Raw genomic sequence first — 10748 nt, 5'->3', positions numbered from 1 at the left:
GTGTGATGTTTCAAAATGGCATCACAAAGCAAAAATCATCACTGATTCTTTGCTATTCATTCCAAGGAGAAACTTGGAAAAAGTCGGGATATTTGCGTAAGGTTCGAATAGTCCCAATTTGTGATGTTTCAGCAAGCTGGAATTATTTTCTGAGCTGCTTGCCCACTCTTGTGTACAAGTCACTTTGAGTAAAACTTCTTGGCAAGCAAGGACCTGTTTAGCAACTTCTCAAATACTACAGCAAAAAGTTTGCATTGCAGGCTCAATTTTGTTTTGTTTCTCTGCTTTCCATTTAATCCTTTTTTGTGTTGCTATTGGTGTGGTAAAGGCACAGCCAATTTTTTTTAAAAAATAAGGCTGCAGAACTAATTAAGCTGTGAAAGGTTTTCCCAGTTGTAAACCACTAGACACCAAAGTTCAAAAAATAGTCATTCTAGGCTTCAGAATCCATTACTTCAGAGAAATTATTGTGATTTCATTAACACATTAATTTTGCAACACCAACAGCTCTCACAGATGGTGAAGACATGATCTACAATTCAAATATGACTCTTGTTTGCACAAATGCCTTTCCTTCATATGGCATTTTAAACAAGAATTAATATGAGTAATCTTGCCATAGCTATAAACAGATAAACAGATGTCAGATTTTTCAGTGCCTCACTTTTTTGACAGAATTTTACACACACAAACTCCCCCCCCCCCATTTTGTCATTTACATTAGTTCTCAAAATACTCCACTGACAGAGATTTTTTTGTGCTTTCTATCAGCATGTTGAGCCTATGACCATGTCATAATATATCCTGGTATTGTTTGCTCTGCCTTTTCCAAATAGCCCATATTAGCTTGTTTTGAAATGACTCTATCTTTTGTACAAAGGAAAAAAATACACTAAAAACCCCAAAGAAGACTATGATTGTGAAAAGACTGCATTAAAAGGATAATTAATTTTAATAACTATTGGCCATATAAACAATTCAAAACAACATATGCTGGGCATCTGATTACCCATCTCATTTAACTCTCAGCTTTCCTTTAATATAAACAGTGGCGACATTCTTGAGTTTTCAGTAATATATCTTTAATGTATATAGACACACACACACTGTATGCTATGGCTATTAGCCCATTTAACTCCTCCACCTTTTGGCTATCCTGCCAGGTCACTGTTTCTTTCCCTCCTGCTCCCCTCCCCATTCACACACACAGGCACACGCTCCCTCCTCTCTTTTATCCCAACATTTAAATCAAACTAAATAATCAGTTGAGAAGCAGCAATCCCTAAGTCAGCCCTGAAGTTTGTGAACGCAGGACCCAGATTTTTAGCTTGGGCATGCAGCTTTATCTCAGTGTGCCCCATGAGATAAAGCAGAGGGGCTGCTGGTGCTGCTTGGCACATGTGGCATCAGCAAGGCTGTATTTCTAGCATTGTGCCCCATGGCAAGAAAGGAAATTTCCCAATGCAAACAAGTCCAGCCCTGCACTGAACACACAGTGACGCTGTCACAGCCTAAAATGTGTGGGCAAAAAGGCTGTGAAATGCACAGAACTGCTGGGATAAATGCCTGCACTGCCATGGTGCATGCATCCCCCCAGGCGTGGGGCAGATGGGAAAGCGGGAGTGCAGCAAGCAGGACAGAGGAGACAATGCCAGTTCCAATAGCTCCTGGATTTTATCAGGTATCAGCCCTCCACAGGAAGGCTCAGTGGCCATCCCAGACAGCCCTGGAGCTTGTGCTGCAGACAGTGCAAGCAGACAGCAGTGGTGCTGAACCATCGTGCATATTTGGCATGGCTGTGGGTTTGCCACCCACCTGGCAAGGCAGCACACATGATGGAACCATCCTGTAATCAACCTCCTGAAATTTTCTGGCTTGCCACTGTTTTCAAAGCAGACAAAAGGGGAATTTGTGAGTCTACACTATGAGGTAATAAGGTACATTTAACTCAGTAGAACTGCTGATTTTACCTTAAAGTTATTTCTGAGTGAGAGCTCACTGCTGTAGCCATAAAATGCTATCTACTTTGTGTGTATGGAATCAGGATGTACTCCACCACCCTCCTCCTGCTGCTTGCAGAGTATGCTCTTGCCCCAAGGGCTGGCAAAGATGCAGAAGGTCTCCACATGTACCCCAGGAGCTGTACAAAGAGATACCAGGAGCTCCCAGACACAGCTCCTGAGGCAGGCTGGGGTAGGATGATGCCCAGGCTGGCCCATCACCATCTATTTGCAGTGGAAAGACAAGGAGGAGAGTGGCCTCAGAGGTGTCTGCAGAAAGGGATGGAGCAGGACTTCAGGTGCATCTGCAGTGAAGGCTTGCCCTTCCTTTGGGGCAAGTAAGCAAACCACCTTGTAAGCCCGCTGCCAAAGAAGAGCCTGAGAAATATGAGAGAGTAAACTCAGTCTCCTTATCTTTCTAGGAAGAGACCCATCCGTGACCCTAATTAAAGGGACTGAAAGAGAAATACAGCCCCACAAAAATTGTGGCATCTTTTCTAATAATTTAATTTTATTAGTTAGCATTTGAAAAATTCACTGAACACTCCACTGTATTATTGCTGTATTGATTTGTTTATCTCCAGTGGGCTCCTGTGTCTCCCCTGGCTAAACAAATATTTTCTCTTCCTTGGTAAAATATTTAGAAATCCTGCTTACAAATTCTCTACTGATTTCTCCAGTTTTCAATAATTTGGTGAGGAACAAGAAACTCTGCCTCACTCACATATTGACCACAGATTCTTCTGTATATTTTATCACTAAATAAAATTAATTAAAGCCACAGAAATTAAAGGCAGCAAATATATTCCTCTGAATACCCTGCATAGACCAAATATTCAATAATTATATCATTGATTTCATGCAATATCTCAAAGTGTTGAAGCTACAACATCAGTGTAAAATGTCCATCTTCTACATTCACGTATTTCATAATTTTCTTTTGGTTTTTTTCTCTCATTCTTTTTATTTACATAAGCAATCAGCCTGTGCTGCTTAGTTAAGATAAAAGGTCTAAAAATGTGGGACTTATATGCAGGTAATATGACACCTCACAATACCATACTAAGAGGCAGAAAAACAGTCTCTACAACAATGAGGAAATTAGTAGAGGAGAAAAAAAAATCACTTAAGAATTAATGAATCAAGTCTGTCTTACAGAATTGATCATTTAAGATGAGGTCAATGAATTTATGATACAAATGGCTATATCACTAAAGGTGATAAAACGCAGCAATATCATCCATTTTACATCTAAGTAATGATGTGCTCAGAGTAATTACAGATTTCTTCTAAAAGCCTACACTGATTAGTTCAGATGTGATAGGTAAAACATATATATCTCTCCATTCAATAAAATAACATTTTCTTATCTGTAGAACACACAGCTGATGTCTTATCTTTTTAAGTACGTGCATTCTGTATGGAACATCACTGCTCTTCACAACCAGCTCAGAGTTTGTCTGCTCATGTATTCCCTTTCCTTCCCTTTTCCTGTCTTATTCCTTCTTTTCATTGCACAACCAAGAGAAGAGCTAAACTGTTGCAGAGTGCTTATTGACACTGCCCATTGGATTTGGGAGTGCTCACACATGGGAGCAGCTCCCTAGGTTTCAGTGGGATTAGTCACAAGCATTAATGCTGTAGGATCACATTTAGAGGGCCTGACCCAGCACCAGTGGAAAACAATGAAGAGGCTCCTCCTTAATGCAATCCATTGGCTTTGGGTCTGTTGCTTAACCCTGGCCCCTGCTCACCCTGGAGTCATCAAAAGCTTTGCTCCCAACCTCAACAGCAGCAGAGACATGGACAGGGATTTTGGAAGGAGCTCCAGGAAGAAAATAAATGCTGTGAGACTGAGTTACAGACATTTCCTAACAAACATAGGCACAGCCACCATTTTGTACATTTCTACCAACAGGAGGTTGGACCAGTAGTGGTGTCACTGACGATGAGCATGAACATTTCCAAGATAAGAGGGTGAAAACTTGCAAGTGCTAACAGATCTCCTATGCACCTTCATCTCCCTTGGAAAACACTTCTAGGACCACTCTGGCGGAGGCACACTTCACACCATGAATGCCAGAACATGAATCCTGAATTACAGAAAGATCAGTATTAAGATAACAGCCTATCTCGTTCAGCTGCAGTGCAACAACCCTCAAGAAGATTAAATTTACCTAACTGGGGCATATCCAAGGCTAAACAACAGAATGAACATTCCTTCAGTACATTTAATGTATTTATATTTTGGTGGCGGGTTGCCAGCATGCTACTTATGAGCTCAATGACTCGGTATCATTTATCTGCTTTCCTGTGAAACACACAGCAACCTACACCGGGAGACAACTCAGAAGACACTGCATCAGCAGAAACACAACTCGTGCCCGAAATGGGAACACCGAGGAAGCCAGCACTGAGGGATCCCGTAACGCTCAGATGTCTCTAGTACAAAGAGCGGGAATAAAGCCATTCCTGTTGGCATCCATATCTTTATTTTGATAGAAACACCCAAAGTGGAGTCCAGACATGGCTACGAGGCTGCCTCGCAGGCACAACACAGGATCCTGCTGTGCCCAAAAGGGCCTGGACTTCAAGCACCAGGTAATTAATACTTAAATCAATTGGCTGTCAAATGCAGGCACAAAGTTCACACATTGATGCAGTCCACCACTAACTTTTGAAGAATAATCTAGTATCAGACACTACTTCATTAAGAAGTACACTTGGCAAAACCTGTTTGCAGAGGTATTTACATCAGCCCTAGAGAAACCAGGAACAAGTAGCAGTGGAAAAACCCTGCTGTGATGAAAGATACCCTGTGCCTCTTACACAATGCTTTGGACAACTATCATCTCCATGGTAAAGCTTGGCAAGAGGACAGAAAGTGGTCACTAAGGCAAAGATGTGCCATTTTCCACTTCTCCAGCACCAGAAGGTGACTGACAAAGCTCCTCTCCTTGCTCAGGACAATGCCACGGGGGTATGCCTTGCACAAGTGAGGGCTGAATCACATCTGAGGACCAGGCTTTTATCAAAGATGCTGAACAGATGCTGAAGATTATCAAAGACTCATTTCTTGGCATAAAATCCATGTATTCTACTTTGCTGAGTAGTTCCTATTTCCTTTTCTCACTGTGGTATCCAAGTGCTGTCTCTTTATATACATTCAGGCATATGTTCTGACTTCATGAACACCACTGCACATTTCCTATATCCTGTTCTGGCCCTGGTTGCCTTTTCTTTTAGCCCAGACTGGTCCTGGAAAGATCTGGGAAGATGCCTGAAGTTTCCAGTACTGCCACCCAGTCAGGATGTGTGAGGCATGAAGGCAGAGGCTCCCACCCCATCCCAAAAGCCACAAGGTGAGGACACAATGCCTCTCCCCTCCTGCCTTGCAGCCCACTGAGAACCTGACACACCAGCCATATGTTTTTCTGCAAGGGCTCAAGATTTTTGAAGTCTGCCAAACATTGGACACAGCAAAAATCTAGAAATTAGGAAGTGGCTAGGAACACACATACAGAGGTTTCTAGCACACAGCCAAATGAGTCACAAGTAGTGTTCTAGCACTCAGCTCAGTCACACCCTTTGCAGAACACCCAGCAGCCGCTGCAGCATGGACACCAAGGCACCTTGAGACCCAGGCCCCCTCACAAGGCTGTGAGCACTCCCAGCAGAACACCAGGGGAAAATTCAGTCAATCAGAAGGAAAGAAACCTAGATCTGTGTGTCCTGCAGGACTATGTACCCAACTGTCTCTAAAGGAGTGTGAAATCTCCCTCTGCTGTCCTCGACAGCTCCCCAAGCTTATTGGGCAATGTGGCTATCTGCAGCCTCCCTTCTTTTCTCCATTTATCCATCAACAAGGCTTCTCTTCAGAGCAGGTCACCTAAAAGGTAATCCCCTCATAGATCCCACCTGCAATTCTAATCCTGCAAATGGCCCTGTTTCTGCAGTCTGTTGTCTGATTAAGAACAGAAAAACTTCGGGGCAAGAGCTGTACCTTAAATGTTAATGTATCCAACACTTGTGAGCACAGAGAAGCCCTGGCCTCAGTGGAGCTCTGGGTCAGACTGAGACCTCCTGTAAACATCAGTTTGGGTCTGTATCAATCTTCACCTCCTCTTCTGCTTACCTTCTGAGGATAATCTGCTGCAGAACAGCACCACAGGAGCCAAAGCCCCCATCAGGCTCTGAGTTCTTAGCACACACACACACCGATTTGTTTGACACAAAGATTGTTCCAAGGCATTAAAGTTCCCTTTTAGCATTTCCTGGCTCAGAAAAAGACAAATATGAAGAAGAGCAAGGTAGGCACACTGCCATGCCAGTTGAGAAGGTGGGCAGGTGAAGATCTGCAGAAGGACACGACCATGCTCAGAAGAATAGGGTCAGAGTGAGGAAGAGGGGGATAATGTGTTCCACCCAGACATGATGGAAAATGACAAACTCCTTGGAGAGGTAAGCAATAATCAGCACAATATCCTAATGCTGTTGTGCTTTTTTTCACAGCTAATTGAGTTATCACAAAAGGTATTCAGCTGCCAGCACCCAGCGCCAAGAGATAGAGTGGGTGCAGCCTTGCCAGAAGCTGCTGTCGCTCACCAGCATGTCCCACATTTCTCTACTTGATCCTCCTCCAAAACACCCACGCTCAGGCTTCCTCCTGACCAGGCAGCCTGGGGCACAGCCAGGGCTGGGCAGGGTGTGCAGGGTCTGCCTGTCCAGCACTGCAGCCGCTGTGTGCTGGCCCACGGGGCTGGGGGCTTTGTCTGGGGGTCCCCAGCAGGCATCAGACTGTCCCTGAAGGGGGAGGGCAGTTCACAGTGTCTACTTTGAAGACAACTATGACTAAGTCCCAGCTGTCATGACTGGGAATTGATGCTCTTTCACTACCAAATGTCAAACAATACTGTAACAGGCATATTCCTAAGTGTGGCTCTAAGCAGTTATCCAGCCTCGATCACCATTTTTGATGTCTTATTGTAAAACATGCAGCATGTTTATTGTGGCAAGATTTTGCTATCCAAGATGGCTTGTGATAATTTTTTTATACTGATTGTTCCATTTGAATGGAGTGATTATTATAAAAAACAAAAAGAATCATTCCAGCTGAAACCTGCTGCGAAGGAACCCCGAGGCAGGCTCTAACACACTGTGAATGTGGTTACAATATAGCTCATAGCGATGCTAGGTGTGAAGGAAAACAGATTTTTACAATGTTTGGAGCTTTGTGTAAAAACAGTTGACAAAACAGAACACTGCAGTTGCCTACAACTTAAAACTGTCCTGTGACAAGTTTATCTCTGTTACAAAGATACCAAAGCTTGCCTGCCTGATTGCTTTTTCTTTCCCTGATGTTACCCTCCTAAACATCTTGTCCTTTCAAAAATCTTTACCAGTTTTCTGAGTGAATACTGATTTTATGTCATTTAAATGCAAGGCTCACTCTATCTCCATTTTTCATCCTAATTATGCAAAAGTCTAAGCTACATGAAGCATAAGGAGAAAACAGAGTTATTTGGTAATTAATGGCTAATGATAAATTGATTCCATTTTTTGAATCATTGCAGTTGTCATCTGTGGTATTTAAAACATAGGGCTTTTCAAAGCCCTTGGGTTCCTTTGTGTTGGGGGGCTTTTTAATGTTCCCAGTCAAGAAGAATGAATGTGAGTTATGCTAATGCCCGATGGAAATCCAGGTTGGGTCTTATTTCATCAGAGTGGCTACATATTTGATTTTGTATATAAACAGCTGAGCTCTGTGTTTTCACCTTCAGTCTGAGGCTTTGAAACCACAGAAGGAACTTTGGATCTAAAACCACTGGTGAAGCCCAAAATATGATGGGCGAAACTTCAGGGAGAATGAATGTACTGTGAGGTGGGTCTTGCCAAGAGGGAAGTTCTTCTCCCCAGAAACGTTCCTGGCTAAAATAACACAGAATGGGACAATAGCAGCATTTAAATCTAAAATCTTTAATGTAAGGTTTTACAGGGGTACTGTACAAGAGCAGATTAAAGGGCATGTCTGCATGGCTATTTCAGTACTGGCTAAGTCCACCACTGCAGCAGTGACAGAAGTCCTAAATAAAATGGATGTGATGCATAAGATAAATGGAGGGTAAGAAAAGGAGAGAGAGCTGGGGGTTAAATGCCCTCAATAGGTCAGACAGTCTGTCTCACACATTTCAGAAACATCTAAAGAGCACCTCAGTCTGAATGTCCTTTCCAAAAGGGCATGCCATGGGTTTTCCATGCCTTGGAAACCTCATCCCACACCAAGTGCATTGGTCTTTGAGCATGCAAGAGTCTGTGGGGCAGAGCAAACCACAGTTCAAGCCATCAAGTCCTACACTCAGATCCTGAACTCTCATCAAGCCTCATCACACAGAAAGGCCAAGAAACAGTTCCTCTTCCAGACTTAATCTAGTCTGACAGGAGACCATGCAACTGCGTCTGTAGCCATCTTCCTTGTGAGCATAATTTGAGGGATCTGTGGAGTCAACTGAGCGTCTTCACCATGCTCCTCACGGCCCTTAGTTCTTGGGTGGCAGCATGAGAAGCCAGCTTGGCAGAGCAGTGGTGCAAACATCTGCTGGTCAGTCAAGAAGTTTAATTTGGATTAGGTAGGCATTGGTCTCCTTGATGTTCAACGCTTGATTTCCAGGCCAACACTTCTCATTTTGTGCATTCCCAAACTCCCCTGCTCCTGAGATGATGGTGGGAAACAACTCAGCAGCCAGAAACAGGAATTACATTGGGTAGGTGAAGGTGGGGGTCTTGGTGAACTACAGCCTGTCCCTTTCCACAACAGGAGGTTTTGCTTTATGATCCTTAAGCTGTTAGTGCCCCAGCAGGAGCTTCACCTCTTCCTAAAGATGATACAAATGAACTTCATCAAACTGCTGTCACTAAAGCTGTGCAAGGTATCAGCAGAGGGGAAGCATTGCAAACACCTCGAGAACAGGACAAGAAATGTTGGCTTTGAATATTCAGGAAGTCGTAAGAAAGAAATCAGATCTAGGCATAGGGTAAAGCATTTCTGGGGCTTAGAAATACTTCCTCAGAGTGTCCTGGCCCTGTTATCTCTTTGGGGCAGCAGGGGAAGGTTGCACTAGGAAATACCCTCCTTCCTCTTCCTCAGAGAGTGGAAATGCATTTCTTTCCTCAGGAGGACATTCACCTCCATGACCTTGGAGAACTTTCTGTATAATCTACATTCCCACACGTTCAGCTACAGGAGGGAGCACAGCAGCTTCTCCATCCTTGGGATGGCCAAGCTGCAGAGTCTCACCAGTGCCCAGGCTGACAAAAGGGCCGGCACTTCTGTCATGCCAGGAGCTCCTCACTCCTTTCTCCTTTGGAGAACTGGACTAAACAACCACAGAAGGTTTCTTCTGCAGAGCAGCTGCCAAGTGCAGTGAGAAAGAGAGCCTGTATGCACTAGGCACTGCAGCATTCCCTGCATCCAGCTACAGCAACTGGGAAAAGAAAGGCAGCAACTGACACTGCCAATTCTTTTATCAAATTCTTTTGAGAAATAAAATGCTATTAAGCAAAAAAAAGCGCTTAAGGGTAAAAAAATGAAAGGGGCGCTTTACTAGGCTCAATCAGTATTGACCAGAATCTTTCCAAATGAGAAATCTGCACCCTTAGGAATCTCATGCAACCAAGTCTGCAGATGACTTCAGAAGCCAGATGAAGATTTACTTCTCTAATTAATTCACTTTTTTATTCAGTGTCTGAATAAACATGTTCACTCATCTTGTCTTCTGATCAAGACTTTATTCTGATAATATGGCAGACATTGTGAGGTGGAAAATTACCCATCTGGCTCGAATTTATATCTAGTAATATCTTATATGTATTTTTCCCAGTATATTTTCTTTTTTATATTCAAGAGACTATAAAAATAACAATAAAACCCCCTGTTACTACTCCAGTTGCTCATAGATTGGTTGACAGAACTATAAATGTAATAATGAGGAGGTTTGAGGGGCAGGTTAATGTTTTTTGCTAGCATATGATGCTTTTAGCCTAAGGCATTGCTGGGGGCCAATACCACTTCACCTGAAACCAAAATCACCACTGAACAGTCATTAAATCACTCAGAGTTAAATGTAATATTACTGGGTCTAGAGAATAGTACTGTAATCCAGATTTGAAATTTCATTAGTCCATAGAATAGGAAGCAGGAGTGCAATCTGAAACCTTGGGAAATCTTTATTTATTACCCTTTATTTGTAATGATGAAGGGTTCTAAGCCCAATTTCTCCCTCTCACCTACGGCCATTTTACAGTGGCATAACTCTCTCAGACTGGTGGGCTGTTTCTTCTGATTCACGCCTGTACAGGCAATTCTGTAAGAAGCTTACAGAATTCAAGACTCTGGGTGCTTTGAAAAAAAAAAAAAAGTGCGTGCGTGTGTGTGCGTGTGTGTGTGTGTGTTTGTGTTTTCCCCCTATCTACATAGCTCAGGGATCTTCAATTCTTCAATTTCTATTATTACATGGTAATCTTTCTCATGCAATAATTTTTACAGGCCAGGACCCACTACACTGTATCAGGTGCTGTAACAGATACATAACTGTGGCACAGGCTGCGGCAGAACTGGCTGGGTCTCAGAGTCTACCTGACACAGGTTCCCTGCATGTTTCCCTACCTTTCCCAAGCATATAAAAATCCTAGAGGGACTGCATCAGCCACTAACTTGAAAAAATAACCTTAGGAAAAGATTGACTTGATTAG

The 10748-nt window shown here is 43.1% G+C and overlaps 1 protein-coding gene across 2 annotated transcripts in view; it reads right to left on the bottom strand.

Annotated features, from left to right (window-relative positions):
* Positions 1-10748, bottom strand: part of SOBP (sine oculis binding protein homolog) — a 113845-nt gene that overhangs the window by 16846 nt on the left and 86251 nt on the right. The gene's annotated exons all lie outside the window — the stretch shown is intronic.

This window comes from Geospiza fortis, unplaced genomic scaffold, assembly GCF_000277835.1.
Source record: "Geospiza fortis unplaced genomic scaffold, GeoFor_1.0 scaffold98, whole genome shotgun sequence".
In the NCBI taxonomy this organism is placed as follows: Eukaryota; Metazoa; Chordata; class Aves; order Passeriformes; family Thraupidae; genus Geospiza; species Geospiza fortis.
This window is presented reverse-complemented; position numbering and strand designations above follow the sequence as displayed.